This window comes from Pelodiscus sinensis, chromosome 6 (genome assembly GCF_052426305.1).
Source record: "Pelodiscus sinensis isolate ZL-2025 chromosome 6, ASM5242630v1, whole genome shotgun sequence".
NCBI lineage: Eukaryota > Metazoa > Chordata > Testudines > Trionychidae > Pelodiscus > Pelodiscus sinensis.
In genome coordinates, this window is record NC_143057.1 from 122,338,419 (window position 1) to 122,350,294 (window position 11,876).

The window sequence follows — 11,876 nt, forward strand, 5'->3', positions numbered from 1 at the left end:
CATTTCTGAGATGGCTATTTGCTCTTCTGAAAGAGATAAACTGGTTCCAGTGTAGTTTACAATAATGTGTCTGGGAGGGTGGTTTCATCTCAGACCTCACAAATAAAGCTGTAGTTTACAGTAGAAATTTATGACAGTAAACTACTTTGCTCGGGGGTGTGATGAACTTATAGGGTAGGTCTAGACTACATGCCTTGGCCGACAGAGGCATGTAAAATAGGCTACCTGACATAGTCAATGAAGTGGGGATTTAAATATCCCCCTCTTCATTAAAATAAAAATGGCCGCTGTGCTGGCTCAGCTGATTGTCAGCACAGCGCGTGAGTCAAGACACAGATCGGTCGACAGGGGAAGCCTTTGTTAACTGCTCCCTTATGCCTTGTGGAACGAGGTTTACAGGAGCAGTCGACAACGGCTTCCCTTGTCGACCAATCCGCGTCTTGACTCACAGACTGTACCGACAATCAGCTGAGCCGGCACAGCGCTGTGGCGGCCATTTTTATTTGAATGAAGGCAGGGATATTTAAATCCCCACTTCATTGACTATGTCGGTTAGCCTATTTTACATGCCTCTGTTGGCAGAGGCATGTAGTGTAGACATATCCATACTGACAAGACTTCCAGTGTAGACAGATGTATGTCAACAGAAGGGCTTCCTCTAGGGGAGTTGGAGTATTTATGTTGAGGTTACATTTGCAAATGTTATCAGTAGATACACAAGTACCAAACGCAGTGTGACCCAGTGCCTAGGGAAGCCCTCACTGAAAGTACCACATTCAGGGCTGGCTGCAAAAAGAAGAGCAGATGCTCCCAGAAGTGATGGTTCACAGTGAAGTTAGACTCACCAGTCAGTTACACACTTTGCTTCTGATCCCTCACACTGTCTCCTAGGGTATGTCTACGCTACCCCGCTAGTTCGAACTAGTGGGGTAATGTAGGCATACCGCACTTGCAAATGAAGCCCGGGATTTGAATTTCCTGGGCTTCATTTGCATAAGCAGGAGCCGCCATTTTTAAAACCCCGCTGGTTCGAACCCCGTGTAGCGCGGCTACACGGGGCTCGAACTAGGTAGTTCGGACTAGGGTTCCTATTCCGAACTACTGGTACACCTCGTGGAATGAGGAACGAGGAACGAGGTGTACCGGTAGTTCGGAATAGGAATCCTAGTCCAAACTACCTAGTTCGAGCCCCGTGTAGCCGCGCTACACGGGGTTCGAACCAGCGGGGATTTAAAAATGGCGGCTCCCCGCTTATGCAAATGAAGCCCGGGAAATTCAAATCCCGGGCTTCATTTGCAAGTGCGGTATGCCTACATTACCCTCCTAGTTCGAACTAGGAGGGTAGTGTAGACATACCCCTAGAGAGGGCAAGATCCTACTGTGCTAGGCTCTGTCTGCTCAGTAAATGGAAGGATGGAGTCTGATTGTCTTGCTGTCATGATGAGGGAGGCAGCTTGATCAACTCTGAGCAGCACAACAACATGTTCCTGGCCTGATACCTGGAGCATGAAGTCAGGTCCAGTGAGGCAGAAGAGAAGAGAGAGGAATCGCTGCTGCAGAGTAGGTTGTTTGGTTTGTTTCTGGGATGTTTTGGGGAGATTTTGTGTTCTCTCTCTCATTTGTGAAAAACACAAAGCTCCCTGAGGGCCTGATTCTGCTGTCATGGCTCTCCTTGAGTAGCACTGACTTACACTAACAGCACATCTACACTACACAGATAATCAATGTTGCCATGATCAATCTTCCGGGGATCGATTTAGTGGATGTAGTATAGACCAGCTACATCAAACTCAGACGGTGCCCCCATTAGCGCTGGTACTCCTGCTCCTCGTAAAGAGTAAGGGAAGCTGATGGGAGCATTTACTCCCATTGACCTCCCACTGTGTGGAGGAGGGACCTCCTACTGTGTGGACTCTGGCTACATCATTTATGTAGCTGGAGTTGTGCATCTTACTTCGATCTTCCTATGTAGTATAAACCAGGAGTAAAACAAGAGTCCCATTGTAAATGGAAACTGGGCAGTTTCTTCAAACCCTGCTGGGTCTCCCATGCCCCTCTTTTAAACAAGGATAAAATAATATCGTTTAGCCCTAAAGTGGTGTGAGAAATTGTATTTTACCCAGAGCTTGAAAAGTGCAAAGCCGTGCAGAAGTGATAAGTGTTATTGTACAAGAGCAATACATTACATAGTCATTTCTGAGTTCCACTAGCATCTGAGTGGCTAGAATGTGTTGAAGTGCCAAACAATTACACTACTAGTGTGCTGACACCACTGCTTATCATAGAAATGTTGGGTGGGAAGGGAGCTAAAGAAGTCATCCGGCTAGCCCCCCATGTTGAGGGAGGACCAAGTAAACCTAAACCATCCTGGACAGGGGTTTGTGCAAGCTGTTCTTATCAAACTTCAATGATGGGGGTTTCCCACCCTCCTTTGGAAGCCTGTTCCAAAGCTTAATTATCCTTGTAATTAGTATCTGCTTGAAATCTCCCTTGCTGCAGATTAATCCTATTTCTTGTCCTATCTTCAGTGGACATGGACAACAATTGATCAGCATCTTCTTGATAACAGCCCTTAACGCATTCATGGATTGTTATCAGGTGTCCCTCTCCCACAAGTATTTTCCCCCAGACTGTACATCCTCAGTTCTTTTACCTTTCCTCAGTGGCCATCCTTTCAAAACCTGTTATGAGTTTTGTTGCTCTTCTCTGGACTCTCTCCAATTGATCCACATCTTCTCTCAAGTATGTATCAAGAGCACAGTACTCCAGCTGAGACTTCACTAGTAGTCAATAGAATAGGGCAGTTACTTCCTCTGGCTTACATATGACACTCCTGCTAAAGCACCCCCGTGTATTAGCCTTCTTCCAACGGCGTCACATTGTAGATTCTTCAGTTTGAGATCCTCTGTTACCCACTGATCCATTTCAGCAGAACTCCTGCCGAGCCACTCCCCATATTCTTGTGTGTATTTGACTTTTCCTCCCTGAGTGAAACACGAGGCACCTCTCTTTATTGATTTTCATCTTATGAATTCAGATCAATTCTCCAGTTTGCAAAGGTCATTTTGAATTCTCATCCTGTGCTCCAAAGGGCTTGCAGTTCCCCCCAGCTTGGCGTCAGCAGCAACTTTTATAAGCATACTCTCTTACTCCAGTTTGCAAGGACGGATCATGGTGAGACCCCACTAAATTCATTCTCCTCAGTTTGACAGCAAACCATTAATAACTACCCTTTGAAACCACTTTTGTAACCACCTTCTTGTAATTTTATATAGACCACATTTCCCTAGCTTGCTTATGAGAATGTCATCCAGGACTGTGACAGAAACCCTTTACAAAAAATCAAGATATATCATGTTTGCTGCTTTCCCACTAGCCCTTGGGCCAGTAACGCCGTCAAAAAAGGAAATTAGGTTTGTGTAGCTTGATTTGCTCCTGATAAATCAATGCTGGCTATTGCTCATAACCCTGTTATTGTCTAGGTGCTTACCAATTAATTATTAAATTTGTATAGTAACCATAAATTATACTATTTGCTGCCATTCGCATTAAGATCTCACCATGGATATTTTAAGTGATTTCATGGATAGGTCACGGGCAATAAACAAAAGTTCAGTGAAAACTCTGGTCTGTTCCCCTATATTTGCTCAAAATTTCGGAGACAAAATGGGGCTGACAGGGGAAAGCTCTGCTGAGGATGAGGCGAGGGGGAATCCAGCATCCGCCAGCAGCAGCGGCTGGGAGCTGTGTGGTTTCCCCGCCACCTGCAGCCGTTCATAGCTGTGCCCCTCCCCACCGCCACCCATGACAGCTCAGAGCTGGGGCCACTGGCTGTCAGCGCCTGTCCTGCCACCCCAGGACTGAAGTAGAAAATGTCACAGAAATCTATGGAAACCATGGAATCCGTGACATGGTGACCGCTGTGACATAATCATCTCACTGTTACCGTGTGCTGCCTCTGTTCATTGCATCCATTTGTCTCCTGTTATGATCAAAGGCCTCTGGCCTGAAACTCCAGCCCTGTGAGAAGGTTTCCTCACAGACAGAGGGATTGGCCCTGCTGATCCAACAGCAGGATCCAGCTTATAGGCTTCAAATTCTTTGCGGCATGGGTTATCTTTTCATTTTGGGTGAGTACAGCACCTAGCACAAGTGGAGTCCTCTCCTTCGCTGGGCCTCCTAGGCATTATTTATTTATATTGGCATCATGGTAGCTTAGTATCCTACTTACTATCACAGAAGTAGGAAATGGAAGAGACCAATTAAGCTCATACACCTATTTACCTCCCAGTGAGGGATTGTGTTTGTTGTTCAGTCCTGTGTCATAGATTTGTAGATTCTGCAGAGCCACTATGATCATCTCATTTGATATATACCATAATACAGGCCATAGAATGTCACCCAGTTGTTATCAATGCTTCAGATGTTAGCTCTACCGCCAAACTCTGCCACAGTGTAACACATTCCCTAATTCAAAATCAATATTGTTTGCTTCTTAGCTTCATCTTTTACTTCTAGCAAAACCTCCCCAGGGCACTTCTAAACAATTTCTCTCCATCATTTAAAAATAACCTTATAAATATTGTTATATTGTTCATATTAGGGCTGGTCAAATATTAACAGAAGAGCTGTCCATTGAAAAAGGCCATTTTGTCAAAAAAAAATCCAAGCTTTCTGTGAGTATGTGTCAATTTTGACAACATTTAAAAAAATTATTTTGTTTTGACCTTTCTGGATGGAAATTCCAGGTTTTCATTTGGAGAGACTTTGATTCAAAATGTGTTTGATTTGATATTATAAATTCTAAATTTAAAAAGTAGATTTTATCAAAATAAAACATTTGAATTGACTCAAAACTATTTTTAACAAGTTTGTTTTGTGGCAAATTTTTACCTTTAATGTTTTGCAGAACAATTTTTGAATTACCAGCATTTTCCTGCAGAATGGAAATTCTGGCTGTAGCACAAATGCAGTTGGCAAGTCTGTGACCTATTTTATCCAAATATATAACCTGTTCTGAGGCCGCTTCTCTTTCCCTAAATAACATTCTATTTTGGGATTTTCCATTGCGCCCATTACCGTCTAGATATAAGGAAACATCCCTAGCATGACAGTGTATAAGTAAACTATAGCTCCCTCAAGCAGCTTGTGCAACTGGAATGATGTACTGTACTAAACCAACGTTATGTAGATGAGTGGGAGGATTTCAATTTGCTTCCTCATGGCTAATTCTTTTCACTGGGCCATAAAAACTGCTGAAGCAATTACCATCTTGTTAAAGTTTGAAACAGCACTTTTAAATAATTAAAAAGTGAGCACTTTTTAATATAATTGCTATCTTCTTTTTTTTTTTAACTTGGGAGTGAACTAAGAGATAAATACCTTGCGAATCAATAAATGCCTGGCCTGAAGCACTGGAATCTTATTTATTTGTGAGCTGTTTATCTTACTGAATTCTCCATTGGAAAACAAAATAATTATTGCTTAATGGTAATAGAAGTTACTTTTCTCTTTCAATTATAAAGTAGAATGCTTAAAGTTTCTCCATTGTTAAATAAATGTCTCTGAATTCTGAAATGAAACACGGTGTATAAACTCTGTGTTCACCCTTTCAACTGTCCCAAACATGCAGGATCTCATTAAAATTCCAGTAAAGTCAATGGTGCATCTTCTCACTGATTTAAGTTGATCAAGCCCCAAGGGAAGGAAGGGTCCCATTATTCTAATAAGATTTCAAGGGTCATCAAGGGAAGGCTTTTCGTCATAATGGGTACGGTCACTGTGCCTCCATGGTAACAGCTGAGACTAGCAGAATCAGAACAAACTGTTGAGAATTGGGGCAGGCCCACCCCAAAATAAGTGTCTCACCATCCACTTTTGTCTCACCATCCACTTAACAAGAAGTCAAAAATGCAGTCTCTTTAGCTATTCCAGCCCTTCTTTCACCACTTAGGCTGTGTCTAGACTACATCCCTCTGTAGGCAGAGAGATGTAAATTGGGCACTTCAAAATTGCAAATGAAGCCAGGATTTAAATATCCCACACTTCATTTGCATAATCACATAATGACGCTCTTTCAAAAAAGTGCTATTTCGAAATTGAAACTGCAGTCTAGATGCGGTTCTTTCAAAAACGGCAGGCTTTTTTGAAAGATCCTGTACTCCTCAAAAAATGAGGTTTACAGGATCTTTCAAAAAAGGCTTCTATTTTTGAAAGAACCACGTGTAGACCGCAATTTCAATTTCGAAATAGCGCTTTTTCGAAAGAGCGTCATTACGTGATATTGCAAATGAAGCATGGGATATTTAAATCCTGGCTTAATTTGCACTTTCGAAGTGCCTAATTTACATCCCTCTGTCGACAGAGGAATGTAGTTTAGACATAGCCCAAGTTATCAGACTTAATTATGAATGTGTCCTTAAAAACAACTGCATTAGACAAAGGGTTCCTCCAGCCCCAAGAGATCAGCCACACAGCCAGGTCAATGTAGAACTCCGATCTTACCCAATAGTCACATACTTAAACACTTAAAAACAACAAATAGACTAGTAGCACCTAAAAGACTAACAAAACATGTAGATAGTATCATGAACTTTCGTGGACACAACCCACTTCTTCAGGTTGTGCCCATGAAAGCTCATGATACCATCTCCATGTTTTGTTAGTCTTTAAGGTTCTCTTAGACTATTTGTTGTTTTTAAACTTTTTCCTATTACAGACTAACTCGGCTACCTCTCTGACGCTTCAGTCACATAGTTGACAGTCCTTTTGTATCTAATATCAAAAAGGTTTATTTATAAGAGAAAAGAAAGAGGAGAGCATTAAAATAGTCCTGGAAAACAAAAATGTGTACTCATTGCAAAGGTCTTGTATGAGGTTTGAAGCAGCGAGTGAATCAACTGCTGGCTTTTAAAATCTCTGAAGTCTGAAAAGTTTGGAAGGTTCTCGGTCCGTTGATGTGAATGCTCCTTTTAGTGTAAGTCCACAATCCAGAGATCAGAGCATGAACGAGAAATACTTTAGGCATTCTAGGGGCAGAATGTTGCTATCCCTGAGCTCTTGTCTCCCCATCCTCCAGGGCTAGGAAAGCTGGAGACATGCACTCCCATCTCCCTGTGGTGCTAGGGCAGGGGTAGGCAATAATTTTTGATGGGGGGCCACTCCAAATTTTGGAAAGTGGTTGAGGGCCTCACTGTTCCATATTAATGGAATATAAACTCATAGTCAGGCAGTCCTGTACTTGTAGCTTACAGCATGACTATACATTTTCCCACAAACATTAATCCCTTTCGTTAATGGAATGGTCTCACAAAGGAGGTGGTGGAAGTTCCATTATGAAAATCATTTAAAATGAACTAGACAAAACTTCTGAAGATACACTTCAGGGAGGCATCCAGGATTGACAGGGATATGAACAGGATAACCTTCTGGGTCTCTCCTTCTCTAACTACAAGGCTCTGATATTTGAAATGGTCTGTGAGCTTTCACCACCCCACTATGGCAGAAAATATTGAGAGGAAATTAGTCTGGAAACTCTTTAGGGACTGAAATGAGAGAGAAAATATTAGACACACAAGTTGGGTAAAGTGATAACTTTCATTGGACCAATTTCTGTTGATAAGAGAAACAAGCTAGCAAACTTACACCGAGCTCTTCTTCAGGCCAGGGAGACTAACGCAAGGTGTCAGAACAGTTTTGTGTAAGTGTCTCTCACCTACAAAAATTGATCCAATAAAAGCTATTACCCCTTGTGCCTTGTCTTTATAATATCCTGGGATCAACACTGCTACAATAGCACTGCATACAACAGCAAGACAAAGTTGCCACATGGTCAATTTCTGAGGGCTGACATTCAGGAGAGTTTGGTCAATAATCAGGAGAGTTTGGTCAATGTTGGACATGGTGAGATAACAAAAGAACAAGGAATGAGATAGGAGAGTTGTGTAAAAGAGAAAATAGAATGGTTAGAGCTATGAGAGTCACTAATGGACAGGAAGACAGGAAAGAATGCCAAAGAGGCAAGTAGTCAGCACAGCTGGTGAAATCCCCTGGGAAAATGAAAACAAAGGCAGGAAATCAAAGACCTGAGTGAGGAAGGATGGTTCAGAAATGGGAATGGGAATACTAAACCACAAAGAAAGCAATAATTATTATAGGCATCTTGTAATCAGCAGGCACGCTTATTCGTTTCTTATAAATGCCATTATAGGGGATGGAAAGTGAAGGACAAGAGTACTGGAACGGGAACCACAGTACCTGTCGGTGACTCAAACCCCCACTGTACTGGACATATCAGCCCCTATAGCCCGTTCTCTCACATTCCTTGGGATTACAAGCAACCTAATCCACATCCAAAACAGATATGCCTACACTGGCTAGTCTTGCGCATGAGCATATGCAAATGAGGTGCCGTGATGAATATTGCTGTGCCTCATTTGCATACTTAATGAGCCGCCAATTTGTGCAAGGGGCTTTTGCGCAAGAAGGAGCAGTCTACACTGCTCCTTCTTGCGCAAAAACCCCTCTTGCGCAAGAGCCGTTCTGCCCCTTATTTTCAGAGTTAATTTTGAAATGGAGAGCTATTCCGAAAGTCCCTTAATTCTCATAAAGTGAGGCTTACAGTGGCGTCAGAATAGCGCATCCGTTATTTTGAAAGACAATTTGAAATAATGGGCACTGTCAAGATGCAGAAAACACTATTTCAGGATACCAGAAATGTTCTGAAATAGCACCACTGTCTAGAGGTACCCCAAAGGATAATTCTATCTGATCTGCAGTTTAGAGCTGGAGTCTCACATTATGATTTTCTTTTTTCTTTCAAATACCTGTTCTTTGGTCCCTGGGCCATCTCACAGTACATTATTGTCTATTAACTGTTCATAGGTTCCTGTTAAATATGTGTAGAACTGGCCATCCCTATAAATTGCCGAATTCCCTTCAGACTCTTTGGTCTGCACATTTCCTTAGTGGCTCTTATTTTCTCAGGAAGCATTGCCACCATCTGTCAGGTATGGTATGCCGGGTAATACCATGAATGGACTCCAGATGTGTAAAACTAAACTGGCTCCTTAAAACAACTATTTATGGAGTTACTTCAGCTGCAAACCAGCATGCAAACCAGGACTGCACAGACTGATTTCCTGGCACCTCTTCTGTAACCTGTGCTTCTCCCTTCATGTTCCATGCTGTGTGCTACAAAAAAGATCCTGCACTGTTTCAGGCCAATACCACAAGCCAAATACTGGGAAGTGTTGGAACTTAACTTCATTTAAGTTTGGGAGCCATCAAAAGGTATGAATAAAGACATTACGGCTGTGTCTACATTGGCCCCTATTCCGTAATAGGGATGCTAATGTAGCACTTTGGAATAGGCAAATCCGCGGGGATTTAAATATCCCCCGCGGCATTTGCAGTAACATGGCTGCCGCTTTTTTCCGGCTTGTAGATAAGCCGGAGAAAAGCGCCAGTCTGGATGCGATCCTCCGGAAAATAAGCTCTTTTCCGGAGGATTTCTTATTCCTTGAAAGTAGGAATAAGAGATCCTCTGGAAAAGAGCTTATTTTCCGGAGGATCGCGTCCAAACTGGCGCTTTTCTCCGGCTTATCTACAAGCCGGAAAAAAGCGGCAGCCATGTTAATGCAAATGCCGCGGGGGATATTTAAATCCCCGCGGATTTGCCTATTCCAAAGTGCTACATTAGCATCCCTATTACGGAATAGGGGCCAATGTAGACACAGCCTACCTGTCTAGCACACTATCTTCCAGATCCTAATGACTTAACCAACTAAACAATGGCTACTTAAGAATAATTTGCACCTTCTCTATCAGCTTCCTATACCTTGAACACTCCGATTCACTATTTTTGTCCCTTCCTTCCCTCACCCCCATCCCCTGCTTATTTTTGGAACTGGACTTTTAACACTCCATTCATCTGAAGAAGTGGGTTGTGCCCACGAAAGGTCATGATACCATCTATGTGTTTTCTTAGTCTTTAAGGTGCTGTTAGACTACTCGTTTTTTAAAGTTTTTCTAGTTACAGACTAACTCGGCTATTCCTCTGAAGAAAGTCAGCTTCACTTTTCCTGGCCTGGGCTGGAGTACATTTAGTAATTGGAATTTTTGACTAAGTCTCTACTATGTATGATATGGTTTTTTTTTTCAAAAGCGTATACATTGGCGAAATTTGGGCAGACTTTCACACAAATAATAAAAGGCATATCTCTGACAAAAACAGCCACCACTCAATTTTAAGCTCCTGTCCAATACATGACGATACTAGATCTTTTCAAAGTGAAGTTTTCCAGAATTTTTTAGTCTGGGCAAAACAATTTAATTTTTCCCTGGCCTCATGCTTGAAAACTGCTGAACTGTTTCGAATTTTCCAAAAGCAAATTCCACCTCAGGCAGACACATGGCATGGGAAATTTCAGCTCAGCCAGTTAATACATTGAAGTTATGAGCAGCTGGGAAAAAGTCTTATAATGGAAAGTATCTGGTAACATTAATAAGGATTTCTACTAGCCCTGAGACTTTCAAATTTGAGTTTCTATTTCAGGACCAATTCTGAAAGCAATGGATAGTTAATCCCAAAAGTCTAATATGTTCACTGGTTCACAATTAAAACAATGTATTTTTCAGCTTGTAAATTTGGAGCCTTTTGATCTTTTTCCTCACAAGGAAGCTCTCCTTGATCTTCAACAGATTCCTTCTGACTCCAAATAACTTGGGGTATGTCTACACAGCAAAGTTATTTAGAAACAACAGTCTAAACAAACCAACTGCTATTTCGAAATTTGGTAAACCACATTCCATGAGGAATAGCACCAATTTCAAAATTGCTATTTTGAAATAAGCACTGTGTAGATGCTTATTTCAAAATAGCGGGCCTCCAGCCCTTCCCAGGGTGCCCTGCTTGCTGTCCTGGCCACAAGGTAACTTCTGATGTGATGCCCTGCCAGAACCAGTTCCAGCTGGCCTTAAAAGTCCAATCAGTGTGAACGCACTATTTCGAAATAGCAAAAAGCTATTTCAAAATGCATTTTGTGTGTAGATACGTTCTTTCGAAATAAGATATTTTGAAATTAGATATTTCGAAATAATGCTGTAGTATAGACATACCCTTGCATAAGACTGAGCAGCACGCATATCCAGATATGACTATCTCCATTACAGGCTAGAGGATTTTTTTTTTCATTTTGTAGTTTCCTACGCAGTGGTTACTATTTGCAATCTGGTGAATGAGTCCACCTTTGCTTTTGTGGCTTTATATGAACATGGGGTCTGTTTTGGGACTGGTTCTGTTCAGTATCTTCATCAACGATTTAGATGATGGCATAGAGCAGTGTTTCTCAACCAATGGTACAAGTACCTGGAGGGGTACTCAAGAGAAGTCTGGGGGGTACGTCAACACAACTGAAATTTGGAGAAAACTGAATTTTTGTTTTAAGTTTTACAGCACTTTATTATTTTTGTACTTTTTACACCCTAAAATTCCATCGCCTGCCCGGCTATGATTAAGTTGTTTAAACAAATGTGTTGCAATATTAGAAAAAAATTGTGTGTCTGAAAACTGTAGGTTCTGGGGGTACTTATAATTTTTTTAAAGGGATACTTTATAAAAAAAAAGGTTAAGAAACACTGGCATAGAGAGTTTGCTTATTAAGTTTGCAGATACCAAACTGGCAGAGATTGCAAGTGCTTTGGAGGATAGGCTCAAAATTAAAATTCTCTGGACAAACTGGAGAAATGGCCTGAGGTAAATAGGAGGAAGTTTAATAAGGACAAATGTAAAGTAGTCCACTTAGGAAGGAACAATCAGTTTCACGCATACAGAATGGGAAGTGATTGTCTAGGAAGGAGTACTTCAGAAAGGGACC

The 11,876-nt window shown here is 41.7% G+C and overlaps 1 long non-coding RNA gene across 1 annotated transcript; it reads left to right on the forward strand.

The window, feature by feature from the left end:
* Positions 1-3,985: 3,985 nt before the first annotated feature.
* LOC112543664 (uncharacterized) lies at positions 3,986-5,383 on the forward strand. Its single transcript, XR_003086876.3, has 3 exons — positions 3,986-4,130; positions 4,604-4,676; positions 4,910-5,383. It is a non-coding gene; the product is annotated as an uncharacterized LOC112543664 (long non-coding RNA).
* Positions 5,384-11,876: the final 6,493 nt, after the last annotated feature.